General features: G+C 44.7%; 5 non-coding genes across 5 annotated transcripts; 4 read left to right on the forward strand and 1 right to left on the reverse strand.

The window, feature by feature from the left end:
- Positions 1–164: 164 nt before the first annotated feature.
- Positions 165–237, forward strand: trnak-uuu (transfer RNA lysine (anticodon UUU)). Its single transcript has one exon. It is a non-coding gene; the product is annotated as a tRNA-Lys (tRNA).
- Positions 238–349: 112 nt separating this feature from the next.
- trnas-aga (transfer RNA serine (anticodon AGA)) lies at positions 350–431 on the forward strand. Its single transcript has one exon. It is a non-coding gene; the product is annotated as a tRNA-Ser (tRNA).
- Positions 432–621: 190 nt separating this feature from the next.
- On the forward strand, positions 622–693 carry trnah-gug (transfer RNA histidin (anticodon GUG)). Its single transcript has one exon. It is a non-coding gene; the product is annotated as a tRNA-His (tRNA).
- Positions 694–1,130: 437 nt separating this feature from the next.
- On the forward strand, positions 1,131–1,212 carry trnas-aga (transfer RNA serine (anticodon AGA)). Its single transcript has one exon. It is a non-coding gene; the product is annotated as a tRNA-Ser (tRNA).
- Positions 1,213–3,696: 2,484 nt separating this feature from the next.
- Positions 3,697–3,799, reverse strand: LOC143712798 (U6 spliceosomal RNA). The gene has a single exon (XR_013195090.1). It is a non-coding gene; the product is annotated as a U6 spliceosomal RNA (small nuclear RNA).
- Between the last annotated feature and the right edge of the window lie 16,293 nt (positions 3,800–20,092).

Raw genomic sequence — 20,092 nt, forward strand, 5'->3', positions numbered from 1 at the left:
AACTCTGTTCCCTGTTCACAAAACGTTCCCCATTCAAAGCAGTTGGGACGTTCTGAATCTTCGAAGAAGGAAACGCAATGCATTGGAGGACACTCTTTTTTCTGCGCCAATACGATTCATTTTGCTGTGCGTTCCGACGCAGCACGCACGCTTGCCCAGCAAGAGCCCGGATAGCTCAGTCGGTAGAGCATCAGACTTTTAATCTGAGGGTCCAGGGTTCAAGTCCCTGTTCGGGCGAACGAGCCTCTTTTTGTGGAGCGGTACGTTTTGTTGTTGAGTTCATGCTGATCTACACTGGCCTCGGGCAGCGACGCTCCAAGCCAAACGACATGCCCCTTTCAGCCAGCTTGTAGTCGTGGCTGAGTGGTTAAGGCGATGGACTAGAAATCCATTGGGGTCTCCCCGCGCAGGTTCGAATCCTGCCGACTACGTTGACAGCATGCGCCTGCTTTAGTTTGTAACCTTCTGGAGGCATAGCTTAAACTTTATAAAAGGAAAAAAAGTCACTGTTACAGGATTACCCTTGAAAAGAGTCATGTTGGTAAGAAACAGTTTTGTCTGCAAGCTAAATATGTCAAGGCCCCTTTGTATTCAGGGACACGTCGGGTAGTCCTGTAGCTCGCCGTGATCGTATAGTGGTTAGTACTCTGCGTTGTGGCCGCAGCAACCCCGGTTCGAATCCGGGTCACGGCAATATTTTCTGGGTGCCATTGAATTTGAGCTCCATGTCACCACCTCTCCTCACCCCGTCCTTAGGACTTCTCTGTTTGTGCACGTCGCGTGCCCTTGATGTGCTCTGGATCTTCGAGTGAATTGAAACTGGGACCTTCTTTGAAAGCACGAGCTCTCAGGTTCGAACCCTTAGAGAAAAGACTGGAAACGAAACGCTCCTATTTATTTCGGAAGAATCTTGCTTCAGAGAGAATATGGTGCGTGTATATTTTCTAATCGCTAGGTGTCAGTACACTCGCTGGCTGTTACCTAGAGTGCCGCGGGCTTGCTATTTGCTACAAACAACTGCGCCTTTGACACAACGTTTTGTTGTTGAGTTCTTGCTGATCTACACTGGCCTCGGGCAGCAACGCTGCAAGCCACCAATCCACAAACGACGTGCCCCTTTCAGCCAGCTCGTAGTCGTGGCCGAGTGGTTAAGGCGATGGACTAGAAATCCATTGGGGTCTCCCCGTGCAGGTTCGAATGCTGCCGACTACGTTGACAGAATGCGCCAGCTTTAGTTTGTAACCTTCTGGAGGCCTAGCTTAAACTTTATGGGGCGGTTTCCCGGACAGGGTTTAAATTAAGCCTGGAGTAGGCCTTAATCTAGAATAGTTAATCGTGTCTTAAAAAATGGCTTTCTGTAACACAGATTAAGTACAGATTAGTTACACCTGGACTATGGAGCCCTGAACTAAAATAAACCAGATTAATTTAAAACCAACTGTACTAATCTGAATTAGCATGACAGAGGTAGCCTATAAAACATGGAATGAACCAAGAAAAGCTAAAAATTGCATGGAACTGAGAAGCAAATACAAGGAAAACAATGGCATCAGAAATTTTTTTTTACTAAACAAGAGAAAATTATTTTTAAGCAAGCTAAATAAACATCAGATATGGAACAGCACACATCAGCTATGGAAGAAAAGAAAAGAAATGCCTGGAAGTCTGTTTGTAATTAATTATATATATATACAATTAATTACAAACAGACTTCCAGGCATTTCTTTTGAAATTGAACCATTTGAACTCACTCTCGTGCTTTCCCTCGACCCCCACTCCCTCCCACTCGTGGTGAGATCTCCCAAACTCACACAAGAATCTAAATACTTTATATAGGCCTACACGAAGTGAATGCCTGCAATCATTCAGTCATTGACGAATGCACAAAATGTGCAAATTAATAAAAACATTATGAACATTACGAAACGATACACAATTGTAGTTTAAGTTCGCGCTGAAACTATATTTACCTTATAATATATATATATAACCCATTAAACCTGCTGAGAAACGAGGAGGGAACCTCTGAGTGAACTAAAACGAGCAGTTCCACGCGCATGCCCGGGAAACTCATGAATATTCATGTAGGCTCCGCCCACTGCCTCTACAGATGCACAAGTCAGTTTTGCTCCACATTTAACGAGATATATGGTGCAAAAGGGAGAGCGTGCGAAACTTGTCACTTGAAAGATTCGTAACATCTTTAGTTGATTGGAACTTCATAATTATTGCCCTGATGGTCAAAATGGGGATTTTCAATTCTTTAGCTATTTTCTTAAAGCCACTTTCCATTTTGTGATGCTCAACAATCTTTTAATGCACATCAGAACTATATTCTTTGGTTTCACTCATTGTGGTGGATGATTGAGGGAATTTGGCCTTTGTGTTTCCTCATATTTAAACTCCTGTGAAACAAGAAGTCGTTCTTGAAAAGTCAAGAAGACAATTTTTATGTTCCTAGTCACCCTGGTGTGCTAAAAAAAGGTAAATATTAATGGAAATATACTTCAGAAATTTTTCACTTGTAAAAAAATTCTAGGGGTGCCAATAATTGTGGCCAACGTGCTTTGGAGAAAAACGTTTATTTCATAATGTGATTTCCCCCCCACTATCAATTATTTTACTTCAATGAAAGGTTAGATTTTTGCAATTTGTTTTAAATGGAAGATCAAAAGAAAATTTTTGATCATATTTACCAGGGGTGCCATTAATTCTGACCACAACTGTATATATATACTAGTAATACATGTGTCTTCTTTGAAACACATTGTTAATCTGAAGTTAAACCTGCCTCCTGGTAGGTTTAATTTAAGACTCAATTTAGTCTTGGGGTAACTCTAATCTTCCTCCAGGAAATCAGTTTATTAAACTCTGGACTAAACTAAATCTAGGACTATTTAAAGCCATGACAGAGAAAGCAGATTTCTGTTAAACTGGTTTAAAGGGCCATTTTAGTCTAGCACTAGGCTTAATCTCTGTCCGGGAAACCGCCCCATAAAAAGGAAAAAAAGTCACTGTTACATGATTACCCTTGAAAAGAGTTATGTTGGTAAGAAACAGTTTTGTCTGCAAGCTAAAGATGACAACGCCCCTTTGTATTCAGGGACACGTCTGGTAGACTGGTAGCTCGCTGTGATCGTATAGTGGTTAGTACTCTGCGTTGTGGCCGCAGCAACCCTGGTTGGAATCCGGGTCACGGCAATATTTTCTGGGTGCCATTGAAATTGAGCTCCATGTCACCACCTCTCCTCACCCCGTCCTTCAGACTTGTCTTTTTGTGCACGGCGCGTGCCCTTGATGTGCTCTGGATGTTCGAGTGAATTGAAACTGGGACCTTCTTTGAAAGCACAAGCTCTCAGGTTCGAACCCTTAGAGAAAAGACTGAAAACGAAACGCTCCTATTTATTTCGGAAGAATCTTGCTTCAGAGAGAATATGGTGCGTGTATATGGTTGGAGATATTGCCTTTGTGGTCAAACCCTGTTCCTCAACGGCATCTGCTGAAGAAAGGGAGTGGACACACTCGTCGATGGCCCCAGAGTACAAGCATTAAAAAAAAGAGTTGGCAGGAAAACTGAGAGTGCGCTATAGACATTGGAGATGCACCAGTTCTTGACACAAGAGAACAAGAATGAAAACAAAGAGTGGCAGGAGGGGATGAATCAAGTCCAGTGATGCAGGCTTTGATCACAGCAGCTAAAATATGGAGCGCTTCACGGATTTGTGTGTCATCCTTTCGCAGGGGCCATGCTAATCTTCTCTGTATCGATCCAATCTTAGTATATGTGCTGCCTTAGCAAGCAAAGGTTTGGTGCCCAGCTCAAGGCATATTTACACCTCGGGTTCCAGCGAGCTATCACCAAGGTGGTATGGCCCAGCGAGCCATCTCGCCTCTGCATACCTTTGCTTGACACAATGATTGATGCAAAAGCTCAATCAGTTTAGGAATAGGACATCTTAAAGCTTTAGGGTTCATAAATGGCCAATTCCACCATGATGTAAGAGAGCATCTACTGAAAGAATGGGGTGGGCAGACTTATGGATGGTACCAAAATACAAGCTCTGAATGGGCTGTGTCCTCCAGGTTTTCGAGAAAAATCGAGTTGGCAGAAAAACGGAAAGTGCATAGCCGTTTGCGCCACCGTTGCATGCACTCGATGTAACTGGACACGAAACACAGCAGGAGGAATTAATCCTCTGGAGACTTTGAGGTAGAGGCCCTCTGACACAGGTTGGAAACAAAACCTTGAAGGACTTCACAGATTTTTTTATTTGATTTATTCTTTGATTTTTTCTCTAAATCGGTCTCCTTTCAGCATAGGCGCTGCCTTAACAAGCAAAAAGGCACAGATAATTTGAGGCATATTCAGACCTGGGGGCCCAGCAAGTCCTCACCAAGGTGGTAGAGCCCAGCGAGCCATTTCACCACTTTAAAAAAACCTTGTTTATTAGTGTAGCCTGCCTTCCAGAGGATACATATTCACACACTTTGTAATTCATTCACTGGGCTATCATGCATTCAAACTAATCAAGAGTTGTAAACTTTGATGGGTTGCTGTTGTGTATTTTCATTTAGCTGTTCTCATGATTGCTGCATTTATAGACAACTGTGCCTAGGGTCTTGAAGTTCAATCACACCACATGTATGTTTTTCCACATTTACACGTATTCCTACTTGGCATATGTAACTCTTTAGGTGTTTACAGCACCGCTGGTCACTGTATGATAAAAATGTGAAAACATCATAAGTAGAAGTCTATTTTAGCTCAAGTTTGCTCTGTGTGAATGTATTGTTCTGTTTCAGTGGTGTTCTGTGACTCAACCTTGAAGGGAAAAGATATTGCCTTTGTGTTCAAACCCTGTTCCCCAAAGGCATCTGCTGAAGAAAGGGAGTGGACAAACTTGTCGATGGCCTCAGAGTACAAGCATAAAAAAAAAGAGTTGGCAGGAAAACTGAGAGTGCGCTATAGACATTGGAGATATTGCCTTTGTGGTGAAACCTGTTCCTCTACGGCATCTGCTGAAGAAAGGGAGTGGACACACTCGTCGATGGCCCCAGAGTACAAGCATTAAAAAAAAGAGTTGGCAGGAAAACTGAGAGTGCGCTATAGACATTGGAGATATTGCCTTTGTGGTCAAACCCTGTTCCTCTACGGCATCTGCTGAAGAAAGGGAGTGGACACACTCGTCGATGGCCCCAGAGTACAAGCATTAAAAAAAAGAGTTGGCAGGAAAACTGAGAGTGCGCTATAGACATTGGAGATGCACCAGTTCTTGACACAAGAGAACAAGAATGAAAACAAAGTGTGGCAGGAGGGGATGAATCAAGTCCAGTGAAGCAGGCTTTGATCACAGCTGCAAAAATATGGAGCGCTTCACGGATTTGCGTGTCATCCTTTCGCTCTGTGCCCAGCAATGTTCTCTGGAAGCCGGCCAATCAGCAGCTCGGATTGTCGAGCGTTTGTCGAGCGTTTTCGGTTTTGGGCCAATCAGCAGCTCGTATTGTCGAGCGTTTGTCGAGCGTTTTCGGTTTTGGGCCAATCAGCAGCTCGTATTGTCGAGCGTTTGTCGAGCGTTTTGGGCCAATCAGCGGTTAGTATAATCAAGCGTTTGTCATAGCAACCACCATAGCAACTGACAACGAGTCAACGAGTGAGTCAGTGAGTAAAACAAAAATAAATAGAATATTACGAATGTACTGACATAACATTGTCTTCCCAGAGTACTTTTACAATGTACTGACATGGAATTTGTCGATGTATTATGCTGTCAATCGCTGGTTTTGATAACGTTATTTAAAGATACGTTAACGTACGTCAGGCGTCCGGTTAACACATTTAAACCATATTTACACTTTGAATTTCGACTCCAAACTGTAGTAAATACATCTACATGGTCTAATGAAGATAACCAGGTAGTCTGATCAAAGATTAAATACATTTTGAGAGATCGCTAGCATGTAATGTAATGTAATCCATTGCATTGGATATTAACGGGACAACATGTGACGATCTCTGAAAACAAAATTAAATGATGAAAAGACCATACAGTTAGTATCTTTAGACCCTTAAGATTATAATATCACCACGTGAAATCAAAATATAAAGTTTAAGTGTATGTTTTATGCATTAACAATAAGCCTGTTTGTTTAATGGCTGCCAGTGCATAGGGGGCTGACCCTGGGGTCATTATTTACCTGTTGTGTCAAGTTATGTTAATTTGTTAACGTTAATATTTCAATAGTGAATGTCTAGTACTAGTATATCATTAATCTTATGTGTGATATTCCTGTTAATATGGCAATTAACATGTAGTTTAACCTGTAATGCTCCCTTAATGCTGTGCTGTGTCATTGTAGAGATGGTTTTTGCTAAATTAAAGTTGACGGCCTCGCAGCAGCTTGTCCTGCGGGCCTCTGATGAGGCGGCGGCCTTCATCGCCGCCAAGGGGCCACGTGGGACAGCCGCTGCTGCGAGGGCCAAGAAGCCGGAGGAGGTGGAGAAGGAGGCCCAAGCCCACGTCGTCTCCAAGGGCGGTGACCCTGGTGACCACATGCTGGTGCTGGGCTGCCACAGCATCCAGTTTGGCAAGTACCAGGGTCAAACATTCCGTTGGCTCCTGGAGAACGACGTGGGCTACACCACGCAGTTGGTTGCCAGCCACCAGCGGGAACGGGAGAAAAGTGCCTCCGACAGCCCCCTTATGGCCAACAAGGACGCACTCGCCTGGTACTCGTGCGCCCACCCTGCTTTTGCTGAGCAGCTGAGATACCACCGGGTGCACGAGGAGGCCCGGGCTCGCGCCACTCAGCCCGGGTGTGAGGGCGAGGCGCTTGTTGGCTTTGGGGACTACAAGGAGGCCACTCTGAAGGACCTGTACGACTCCAAGGAGAAGAAGCACCAGACGTAAGTCCTGTTGTGGTGAAGGGTAGTGGACTGTTGACAGGGTGCTGTGCCTTGTTGATATGCGTGTTAATCTTTGATCACTGTCTTGCAGCTTTGTCAAGTGGCTACGGCGGAAGACACCGCAGCCTGGGACCTCGATGGACGCCGCCAGGAAGTACATCCTGGACCGAGACATGGAGCGGTCGGCAGAGGTGACTGCTACCCCCCCACCTCCCACCAGCAGCAGCAGCAGCACCCCCACCACCACCAGCAGTGGCCCCAGCAAGGCCGCTGCCTCCACAACGCTGCCGCCTCGCAAGCCGATCGCTCCCATGTTCTCGGCCCTACTGGGAAGGCGTCCAATGGCCCCAGGTGAGCTGCAGGCCAAGGTCAGGAAGCTGATGCCCACACCAGCACGGCCTGCAGTTCCAGGTAGATCTCTTTCTTTCTCTTTAACACAACAGAGGTTCAGTGTACAGGATTGACTAACCATTGCCCTCCCACCCCACAGCGGTGTCTACATCCGTCAGAGACCAGCGCCCCTCGGTTCCGCCACCACCTCGAGTTGCGTCTGCTCCACCTACGCTCGCGGTTCCGGCTCGGGCTCCGTCGTTGACCAGGGAGGAGCCCCGTCGCGTCTCCGTGGAGGAGACGCCATCTGGGGAGGCCACCCTGGCACCAGCGCCGGCGAAGAGGAAGAGGAAGGAGAGGAAAGTGGAGCAGCCCGCAACGCCCACTCCTGCTTCGGCTGAGGTACAAACACAGACACACAAACACACACACACTCACACACCGTGCCCGTACTCATGGACGGCACAACTCAGTGAAGTTGACTGTCAAACTGCATGTAGCACCTCCTCTCAGCCTCCTTAAGGTGTGTTTGTTTGTGTTGTTTTTTTCCCTCACAGTCCCGGTTGCCTGAGAGCTGTCGGACAGCTCTCACCGTGGAAGAGCAGGAGTGGATCGGCCCGGGAGCTGTTCAAGACAGACAGCGAGGGGAGGACCAAACTCACCACAGACCTCAAGCTGTGGTGGGACCCCCCTCAGCCCCGGCCGAGTTACACTCAGCCACCCGCCTCACCAGCTGCCTTCTTCGCGTGTCGGCTGTTCCTCTGGACGCCCCTGCGTCTGTGGGGCGTCCGGCCGACATGCTGTAATAGGGCCCTCACCAAGTGTGGGCTCTACAGGACCATCCGGAGGGTCCTGGACATCGACGGCTGGTACTTGATGGCCACCGAGTACCTGGAGTGCCGTCGGTGTAAGAGGAAGGTAGCTGCCTGGTCGCAGGAGGTCGTGGGTCAGCTGGGAGAGGGGCATCGCGCCCTCTTCCCGGCAATCCTCACCTACAAGTAAGTAGCTGTCTGAACACTGTCACAGTATGTCTGTTTGTGGCGCCCTCTTCCCGGCAATCCTCACCTACAAGTAAGTAGCTGTCTGAACACTGTCACAGTGTGTCTGTGTGTGGCGCCTTCTTGCCGGCAATCCTCACCTACAAGTAAGTACCTGTCTGAACACTGTCACAGTGTGTCTGTGTGTGGCTCTTCTGTAACACATGATGTGCTCCTCTCTGTAGGCTTGCCTGCGACCGGCGGGTAATCATTCAGCTGCGTGAGCGTACTCGGGGGAACAGCGCCACGCAGCTGTACAAAAAACTCTGTGAGGCACACACAGAGGCCTGGATGCGGCGGTCCATACACTACCTCAGCGTCATGGAGCCCTTCACGTCGCAAGGTGTCGTGCGCATGTGCACCCCACCACCAAAACCGCCACCCGTGCCCCAGTACGCGTGGCTGTTAATGGTGTACTGCCACGACATCCTCTCCCGCCTGGAGGACGTGAAGGCCCGGGTCACCTCCGTCTTTGGAACGGTTTTGAAGATGGATTCGACCAAGAAGGTAAATGTGGTGCTATGTATTTATAAATATATATGTATATAAATGTGGTGCGGAGTATCACGCTCTGGCTATGTGCGTGCAGCCTTACTGAGATGCTTTATTCTTTCAAACAGGTGACCCGGAAGCTCGCCGGTGCTGCCGCCCAGACCGCAGCGTGGGCAACGAACGTCGGCAACGAGCACGGACAGGTGCTCATGTCCGTGCTCACGGACGCCGAGGGTGCCGGCCTGTTGCCCATGGCTGCGGGGTTAATGCGGCGGTATCGGGACGCTGGGGTGGAGCCGCCTCAGCTCCTCTACGTCGACCGGGACTGTTGTTCGTCCCACGGGGGATCCAAGACAGCTGACATGTTCGGGAAGTGGGACAAGCTGGTGGTCCGGCTGGACATCTGGCACCTGATGCGGCGGTTCGCGTCAGGTGCGTTGTGGCAAAAACAATAATTAAACAAACAGCATCACAGTAAGAGACATCATGGTTCCATAACTTGATATAACATGCATTTTTCCATAACAGGTGTCACCACCGAGATCCACCAGCTGTATAAACCCTTCCTGGAGCAGCTGTCTTCGTGCATCTTCCTGTGGGACCCAGAGGACGCAGCCCGGTTGCTCAAGGCGAAGAAGAGGATGCTTGAGGCGCAGGGGATGACCTTCTCGTCCGACGCCGGAGTGTGGAGGCACGTCAGCCGCAAGAATATGGCTCTCCATTGCCGTCGCCGCACGCGTGGAGCGGCGGAGACGGAGCGGCTGATCGGTGACCTCCTGGAAACCTTCGGCGGTGCCAACGGACGAGACACCATGGGGATTTCCCTGCTGGACCAAGACCGCATCCAGAAGATCTGGACGGAGCAGCGGCGCCACCTCCATTGCATCCAGGACCCGCCGGGCGTGGAGCTGTACACTGAGACCGGCAGGATGACCAAGGGGGGGATCAGCCTGCCGGTGTACCGTTGTGCACGAGGCTCCACGTCCCTGGAGTCGTTCCACCTGCATCTCAACCGCTTCATTCCAGGTATGTTTCACATGCTTCACTGTCATGTCAATCTTTCACTGTCATCGACTCTCTGTCATTCACATTGTGTTCACTGAATAAACTGCTAAACAGATCTGTGTTCCTCCTCAGGAGAAAGTGCCAATCCCTGGCACTTCCAGGCATTTCTCCTGGAGGGGTTGACGCGGTGGAACGCCGACAGGGCGGCGTCCATGGCACAGGAGGGACGGCCGCTGCTCCGCTCCTACAATGGCCCCCTGCAGCACTCCCTTGACCAGCTCAGCCAAAGGGTGCTTGGCACGAGTATGGTCAACGATTACACCAAGCCCAGGGAGTACACGGGTAAGAACACAATAGCCACCTCGCTTACACGTGTCCACACTGAATGATATTTGTACCAGACTGACTGATGCGATTTGTGTTGTTGTACTTCAGAGGAACTCATCGGCATCGAGTACCTGTACTCCCAGACGGGCAGAGTGCTGCAGGACGTCAGCTTGGACCCTGACATTCCGGACGCGGGGGGGGACGTTCCCCAACTCGTCGAGGATGATGAGCTCGCCGACGGCCCGCAGGAGGTGGAGGACCTCACCCTGCACGTGCCTGGCGAGTTCCCAGCTCCTCAGACGGACCCGCGGTCAGGGCGACCGGCTGACGCACCCGCGCCCGAGCCATCCAGTCCGACCGGTGCCCCCGAGCCCGCACCCCACTCCCCCGGCCGGTCCTCGCCAGAGCCTCAGCAGGCTGCTGAGGTAAGCACGCCACCTCTTTGTGGTCTGCGACTGCAGTGCATCTCGCATCACCAAAAACTGCGCTCGCTCTGTTCCATCCAACTGACTTATTGTTTTCCATCTCTTCTTGTGTGTCTGCAGGACTACAGAGGACCGGATGACCAGCCGGGGTACCTGGCCGTGGTCCAGTTGGCCACGGCCTTGGTGGGGTTGCGTCACGACCCGGCCTTGTCCGAGGGGAGGGTAGACGAGCTTATCAGGCTCTACGAGGCCCTGTCACCGTACGACAGGGCCCGAGTAGTTTACCCTCCCCGCTACAGGGACAGGCCAGCTCAGGGGCGCTTCATGACAGCCAAGCCAAGCCGCACCAGTATACCTGGTGTGGAAAGCTTGAGACGGTAAGGCTACGCTTCCATCATACATTTCCCTGTTGTACAAACAAGCTGCTTTATGTAATGTTGCCCATTATCATGCTCATATCTGTCATTGTTTTTGTCCATTGTCCACAGCTGCCTGGTCGGAGAGACCTCTGGACCTGCCAGCAGTCCCAGCGCAAGCCGGCTGGTAGAGGCAGTATGCACCCAGCTCTGCCGCTTGATCCCCTCGGGCAGCCGTGCGCGCGGTGCCCGGAGGTCGCGGTGGGACAGCATACTGCTTCGGTACCAGCACATCCGGGACCTTGTGCTGGGCCACCAGAGGCTGATGGCTCGGGTGCCCATACAGCTCTTTGAGCTGAACGCCAGGACCCTCTCGCTGTGGTATGTTTGATGCTTTTGATGTTATGGTAATGACATGCTTGAATGGCATGCTCTCAAAATTGTATATGTAACTAAAACACTACGTTGAAATCCGTTTTCAGGTTCCACCAGGATGCAGCGGGAGAAGGAGAGGACTGTGCTGGCTTCAGGCGTTGCAGCAGAGGGACGACCACCAGCGGCAGCGGCAGCGGGTTCGGCGCCGTGCCCAGCAACAGCGGTGGATCGTTTTCTCCGGCAGCAGCAACAGGCCAGGCGAGGACGGCAGCGCCAAGGGCGGCGGGACCTCTGGCAGCAGCACCGGCTGTGGCAGCACCGGTGCCTGTTCTGCCAGCGCCAGTGCGCCCACTGGCGCCTTTACCGCCTGCCCCCTCAGCTGTTGTCCTGGCCATACCACCAGCTGCTGCAGCTGCAACAGGACCTTTTCCGGCAACACAGCCTCTCTTTCTGGACCTCTCACTGCCCCAGCAGAGTGTGAGGGTGCTCCCCATCCCAACGCTCCCTCGGACAACGCCAGCCCCACACGTCCTCTCTCTGCCGCTGGCCGCCGCACATCACGCCGGCCCTCGGCTGCCTGCACCACCTCCTGCTCCCCCTCCTCAGCCTCGCTCTTATGTGGTTTAAAATAAGAGGAATGAAGCCTTGTGCCACTGTTCTGCATCACTACCACTGTTCTGCATCTCGCCCCAGAATATTTATGCCATGTGTCTGCTCTGATGCTCTATTTTTATTATTATTATTACTATCATCATCATCATCAAAATCATTATCATCATCATCATTATCATGTTTTATTGTATTGTAGTTTCAAATAAATAATCTATTTCACACTGTCTACTGCTGCTGTGTTTGGTGTTTTCTGCATCTATACATCATCATCAACAACAACAACAACAACAACAACAACAACAACAACAACAACAGATATTTAATTGATATTTTTTTTACTGAAGAAAAAGGTGAAACGAATAATACACGGCATGTAACTTTTATTTATACATCGAAATAAAATTATTGACATAATATAAATGTAATATAATGTTTAACATAACAAATTGTAATATATATGCAGAAAAAGGTGAAACAATATAAATACAATATATCTATGCAGAAAAGGGTGAAACAATATAAAAAGGGGAAACAATATGAATACAATATATTATTTAACATACATTTTAATAAGGTGACACAATATAAATACAATATAATGTTTAACACAACAGATTTGAATAAAAGGTGAAACAAATAATACACAGCATGTTACTTTTATGTATACACATGAAATAGGCATAATATGAATATAATAGTGTGTAATATAATGTTTGTGCTTCGGTCGGGATTCGATCCTGCGTTTTGATGGTGTCTCGTTTGTACCGCGTTTGTGCGACTGGGCATGCACGAAGGCACTAATGCGCATGCGCGAAAACAGAGAAGAACGATGGCTGAGCTGACTAGCAGTTTGAGTAATGATTTTATGAATTACTTCAATGAGAAAATAGAAACCATCCGAAACACAATTGTAAATATACAATCCTCTATGATGTCTTATGATTCAGCCTCAATTATGGCCCCTCTAGAACAACTACACCGCTTTACAACTATAGGACAGGAAGAGCTAAATAAACTTATCATTGCATCTAAACCAACAACATGTTTATTAGATCCAATACCCACTAAACTACTGAAAGAAGTGTTACCTGTAGTGGAAGAGCCTCTTCTTAATATTATTAAATCGTCTTTATCTTTAGGTCATGTTCCAAGAATATTCAAGCTGGCAGTAATACAACCTCTCATTAAGAAACCGCAATTAGATCCAAATAACTTAGCAAATTACAGACCCATCTCAAATCTTCCATTTATGTCTAAAATACTAGAAAAAGTTGTGACCGCTCAAATGTGCTCTTTCTTGCAAGAAAATGATATCTATGAAAAATTCCAGTCGGGATTCAGACCGCATCATAGCACAGAAACTGCGCTAGTTAAAATTACAAATGATTTACTTTTAGCTTCTGACCAAGGCTGTATCTCAATACTAGTTCGACTCGATCTTAGCGCTGCGTTCGACACTATCGATCATAAAATACTCTTGGATCGACTACAAAACTACACTGGTGTTCAGGGACAGGCATTAAGCGGGTTTAGATCGTACTTATCAGACCGTTACCATTTTGTCTGTTTAAATGGGGAAAAATCAAAGATAACGTCAGTAGACTATGGAGTGCCGCAAGGATCGGTGTTAGGCCCTCTGCTATTCTCAATATATATGCTGCCACTTGGTAATATTATAAGAAAACATGGAATTAATTTCCACTGTTATGCTGATGACACTCAATTATATATCTCATCACGACCAGATGAAAACACTAACTTATCTAAATTGACAGAGTGTCTAAATGATATAAAATGCTGGATGACGTGTAATTTCCTGCTATTAAATTCAGATAAAACGGAGGTACTACTTATTGGTCCAAAAAACTACCCACAAAATCCCTTACAATACAACTTCAATTTAGAAGGATGTCCTGTTACTTTATCCACTACAGTAAAAGACCTGGGTGTTATACTAGACCGCAACTTGACTTTCGAAAATCATATTTCATATATTACAAGAACAGCCTTTTCCACCTTAGAAACATTACAAAGCTACGTAACATGCTGTCTGTTTCTGATGCAGAAAAGTTAGTTCATGCATTCATGACCTCGAGACTAGATTACTGTAATGCTTTATTAGCTGGTTGTCCTGCATCCTCAATAAACAAGCTACAGTTAGTGCAAAATGCAGCCGCTAGAGTTCTTACTAGATCAAGAAAATATGATCATATAACACCTATTTTATCATCTCTACACTGGTTACCTATTAAGTTACGTATCAATTACAAAGTATTCCTACTGACCTATAAAGCCCTAAATGGTTTAGCTCCTGTGTATTTAACAGACCTTCTATCGCCATACAATCCATAGCGCTCTTTAAGATCACTAAATTCGAGGCTTCTGGTCATTCCAAGGATATCTAAGTCCACTAAAGGAGGGAGGGCGTTCTCGCATTTAGCTCCTAAACTCTGGAATAGCCTTCCTGATATTGTACGAGACTCAGACTCGCTGTCCCAGTTTAAAACTAGATTAAAGACGCATCTCTTTAACCAAGCATTCACTTAATCCTTAACCTTTAATACTACTGCTGAATCAGTTCGAATGCATTAACATTATGAACATCAGCTATGCTAATTATTTCCCATCTGCCTTTCTGCTGTTATCTCGGGACGCTAGTCCCGAGGTAAATAGCGTTCGTCAGCTCCAGTTTGTATCCAGCCTCTCACGGAGACTTTAGATGCCCCAACGCCTGTGAAGAGACGACTCGACGCCTGTGAAGAGACGACTCGACGCCTGTGAAGACGCGACTCAAAGCCGGCGATATGTTATGCCATAAATTAATACATGATTAACTAACTGTATTTTTCTATGTACATTTCCGAAATGTACTTTCTGTAAAGCTGCTTTGAGACAATGTGTATTGTGAAAAGCGCTATACAAATAAATTTGAATTGAATAAAAAAAATTGGACCAGGCACAGGGTCAGAGTGTTTGCAAAAACAGGTATTTCATTTTACTTTAAAGGATCATTCAAACAAAATGTTAGTGCAACTCTGTTAAGGAATGCTACATTATACTCACTGTATTTTTACTTCAGGAGACTATGAAACTGCAAAGAAGTGGTCCAAAAGAGCAGCTGTGCAGTCTTCTGTGGAGAGCTCTGATGACGTTCCCAAGAGAAAAAAACGACCAGTGTGTCTCAGCAGCTCTGATGGAGGTATGAACCTGAGCATGTGAAATAAGTTTACAAGTAAACAATTAAAGTAATTCTAAAATCATTTTTATTCATTTTTTTAAAAGATACTTCTTCAGTACCTCACCCCAACAAGAAGAGCCGGGTGAACTGTACATCAACTGGTAGGCCTTTCTTAGTTTTAATTATTTTACTTTACCACTTGTGCACAATTTCATATTAAAAAGTGTTTGGGGGTTTTCAGAATACCAAAATTTCATTAGTTGATTGATACCAATACCAGTACATTTCATCGTTTTTCGTTTGTTCCTATTTTTTAGTAATTACCTTCTAATTTACAGTGGAACCTCAGCTGCCATTTCCCCGAGCATTTAAACCCAACAAACAAACCACACTAACACCAGCAAGACCTGAAGATTATACCATTCTTGATGCATCATTAAGACCAGCGCCTCCTAGAGACATCCAGAAGAATGGTAAATGCAAAACATAATTTGAAACTTAGTTTTTACCTTTATTTGAATGAATCAATCTTGATTCTCCCAGATCAACTCCTGAGTTACTCACTCAGAGAATCATCAGCATTGAGAGTGAGATGAAGGCGATGAGGAGCTCAACAGCAGCCCTGTATGAACTGTGCTCGTGCCCTGGGTGATGGGACTAGTCAGCGAGTGGAGGAGATGAGCCTTGATGTGTGTGGCACTATGGAGGAACTCCTCTCTCTCTCTCGAAGAAAAAATGAAGAGGAGACATTTCGGAATAGTGTGGTATGTTAATAGTGAACTATCCGTGAAATGCCAAAAAAGTGTTAGAATTAAGTTAAATAACAAAAGTTATTACCATTTTGAAAATGTATTCCATCTTGTAGACACACCATTTAAGTCTTGTTGGAGGTCCAAACCCTGGGGAAAACACCCGGCGGGTGATGCGGGCACTGGCCTCCTACAGTGTGTGGAAGGAGTTTAGTCTGAAGGGGAAGAAAGGGAAGAGTAAGTCCTATATGTTAGTGACACAAAAAACCTGTATTACCAGTACTTTTTTAACCATTGCTGCATAGTTAAGGAATTTAATATTACAGAGGCAGTGATGATGTCCAATCCTAGAATCCAGCAAGCAACAGTGGAGGACATTGTGGCAGACACACTTAAGCTCCAGCAAGCTGTCAGAATGTAAGCTCCTTTGGTGCAGTTTTCTGTAAAATAGTTATTATATTCTAATTACATAATTTAAAAAAAAGGGAGATTACATGTTCAGTTCACTTAGTACTTTTCTTTTACTAAAAGTAGAAACAATGTGAAGTTGACCGTTTAGTCACTGGTTTGATTTACTTAAAGTTGCACAAACAAAGAACATCTGACTGTACATGTGAGTGGAGCATTTCACAGTCTGTCGTTTAGGTCAGTTAGGCTTGGGGTAGGTTTGAATTTTAATTATTCCAATTCCGCTCATTCGAATCTAATTAACGGTAAGTTAGGTAAAACAAAAGTTTGGATCTCGTGCTATAAGCTAACATGATTAGCGCATCTCACCTCGTCATAATTTACATATAGTTGACATCTGACAATCCTAACAACAAATAAAATATTAAAATGAAAAATATAATTCATGGTTACTCACATAGAGCGCAGCTGGAGTTTTTTCTTATATCGTTCAACAACTGCCGAACAACCGTCCTTCTTCATTTGGTGTAATGGCGGGTTGCGAACCAACATCAATAGGTGCATGTCGCCACCTACTGTCATGAAGTGTGAAGAGAACCGGTTCTCACGTAATCCCTATATCCGATTTTGTAATCCACTAATCCTAATAAACTCACTATTGCATTTATTTGTTTCCTGCATTTTAACCATTTAGTAAATACAATTACTGGATTTATAGTATATTTATAGTTATCTTACATGATTAATACAATGAAACCATCATATTTTAAATAAATTATATTGACCAGCTGAATCTAACATTTAATTTCAACAAACGTAAAAGTCAAATGAAAAAATGTATGTGCAATTAATTGTATAAAACTGAAATAGGCTACTTTTCATTTTGCAGCAGAAAGACCAGAGAAAAGGTGTGCAGCAGCATGATGAAGATGATGAAACACTCCTACTTTTGGAAAACAAATAAGACTTTTTGATTTTTTTGTTGTTGAAATTTTCATATTTTTTTCCTTAAAGTAAGATCAAATTAATTAAAATGAATGTATATGCCAAATTTTCACTTCTCAATAACTTGTTAACTTTTAATATATATATATGTTAAAAATTATATGTTAATTATTTATTATCTTGAGGTGGAGAATGTCATTAACTAACTGCTGATTATTAAATGATATAAATGTTTTCTAGTTGATTGATTCTCGAGGCACACATGTGTGTGACACATTGATGCATGCGGTGCATACACACAATAGTACAGGTAACACTGAATAAATGCTGATTAAATGTATGCAGTGTTTTTTGTTGTTGTTTTTACGTGGTATTTTGGTCGTTGTTAGGACTAAAACGGTCCTTTGATGTTACCTCCTCAGAACATACCAGTTAGGTCATTGAGACGTAGGGCCTACTCATCACGTTCTTGCTGACGTACCACAATAACGTTGCCACGACGAATACAGGAATCACAAGGTTACGTGCTGGAACGTTATTTGGCACGTCGTTACGACGAATATGGGCCGGTCCTGTTACGTCTTCACAGCGTAACTGTGTTAGCTGGGATATATGATAGCTAGCTAGTAAGTTAGGGTAGTTAGGTAATAAATGTTTTATATCCTTAAGTTTGTGATTAGTTTATTTATTTAATCAACCAATCAATAAATCAATCTACATTCTGAATCTTGCAGGGCTTATAATTTCTGTGGGATGTTATCAATCCTACAGGACAGTATGTGGACAAACCTACAGGACTCAGCAACAGGCGCGTCTTAGACATGGGCATTCGGGGCTTCAGTCCCGGATGTGTTTTTTATAGCCCCGGATCTCAAAAAATTTAATTTATTGATAATTATTATTATTATTTAATAAATTTGTATTTATTTAAAAAATGAACGGGTCTTTTAATCTATCCTTCGGAATCATGTATTAAAGACGATTAAAATGTGTTCAAGCAGATCAAAGTTACTGTGGTTACAATAATATGCTTGCATTTAGAGTGCGCACCAGAGGAGAGAGAGAGAGAGAGAGAGAGAGAGAGAGAGAGAGAGAGAGAGAGACTGAAAAAGCCATTGGTTAAAGGGTAACTAAACACTAAAACAACTTTTTAAAGTTAATGATCTGTAAGAATGGAGCTTCATAAATGCTGTTCATTGATTCCAGTAAATTTTTTGACATTTTGGTTTAAAGTGTTTTAATTCTACAATATATGGTGTAGAAACGTCTGAGTGCTGCCCTCTTCAGGTTGAACGGTGGCTACTGCAGTTGAATTTTTCTATTGGATGTTTGCGGTGGTTCGTGACGCAGCGGTTGTTGGTTGCGGGATGCGCATAAGCGCTGTGTGCCGCACTGTATTGGAGTCTTTCATAATCATATCATACTTTTGCGCAATGAAAGATTATTAATAGCCTTTTTTGTTCTGTTCTGTCCTATCTATCATATGTTGCTGCCTCATTAAACAGCTGTGCTATACATTTAAATAATGTCTTAATTTTATAGTAGACTATATATAATAATTGATCTTTCTGATTTTTATCTTGTTTTCATGTATTTTACAACAATACAAAGAGCAATGTGTAACGTTTTACCAGATTTAGTGCTACACTTATTGTCACTTTGTTCCCCACGAAATAATGTTTTTCACTAAATGTTCATATTTTATACAATTATTGTTTTTTCTAGACTAAATTTTACTGAGTTAAAACTGCGCTGGTATCCGATCGGTATCGGTCGATACTCAAAATTTTTGGTATCGGATTGGATCGGTTCAGAAAAAATGGTATCGGGACACCCCTAATAATTTCTGGTAGGCTATATCTAAGTTACCCAGGAGCTCTGTTGACATAGGCTTAGCTTGATGAATCGAGTCGTTGAACACAGCAGGAGAGAACGCAACGTTAGCCAGCTAGCTAAAGCTCCAGTGGAAAATTATTAGCTAACGCTACGGAGGCCATAATATTTTTGACTCATGGCTGAAGTTAAGTTTCTCCAGCTCTCCCCAGGTTGGCAAAAATGCATCTCAAAATGCATCAGATTGATGGTTTAAAATATGGAATATTTTAATTTTTCTTACGGGGGAGCGTGCCCCCGAACCCCCCTAGAGGGGTAATATCCTTCTCACCTTTTTCACCCCTGGCCCGTTTTCATGCCTGCTATAGTTCCTTTTCCAGACTTATACAAGCAGACTGTTGGAGTCATGTGTGTGTGTGTGTGTGTGTGTGTGTGTGTGTGTGTGTGTGTGTGTGTGTGTGTGTGTGTGTGTGTGTGTGTGTGTGTGTGTGTGTGTGTGTGTGTGTGTAAATAGATATAGATAAATATAGATAGATAAATATCTATATACACAGTATATATATATATATATATATAGTTTTATATTCATTTTTTAAAATATTATTTAATATTCATGTATTATGTATTTGTGTTTCTGTGAATAGCTGTTACAGTTCTACAAATAAAGCATTCTATCTTTTTACATATCATTTAAAATGCTACAAAAAATGCACCTGAATGCTGGAAATGAAGTGTTTAATGCCCAACGTTCCCTGGGGGAGGTCCCCCAGACCCTCCATTGATGATATTATTGCTTATTATTATGTGCCTCTGAGTAGAAGTAGTAGTTACCAAAAGCGGGGGTGGGTGGTGCGGACTGGGCTAAGCCCCCAATGTATCAAGACCCTAGCAACGCCCCTGCTCAGCAATATCCTGTTCTGTAGGATTTTCATTCTGTCTTGCAGGATTCCTGCATTAACCCCGCACAGTGAGTGCAGTGTTTGAAAGGGTTTTATTCTAAATATCCCATTATGACATCGGCACGAATGCTATTGAGTCTCGCGCGGTCGTACTTTTTGGTCGTACAAAGTACATTGTGAATGTTTTTCTCTTCAGTCGCTGAAACTCTGACTGAAG

Source organism: Siphateles boraxobius, unplaced genomic scaffold (assembly GCF_051911475.1).
Source record: "Siphateles boraxobius isolate OS27281-9 unplaced genomic scaffold, OSU_SipBor_1 51, whole genome shotgun sequence".
Taxonomy (NCBI): domain Eukaryota; kingdom Metazoa; phylum Chordata; class Actinopteri; order Cypriniformes; family Leuciscidae; genus Siphateles; species Siphateles boraxobius.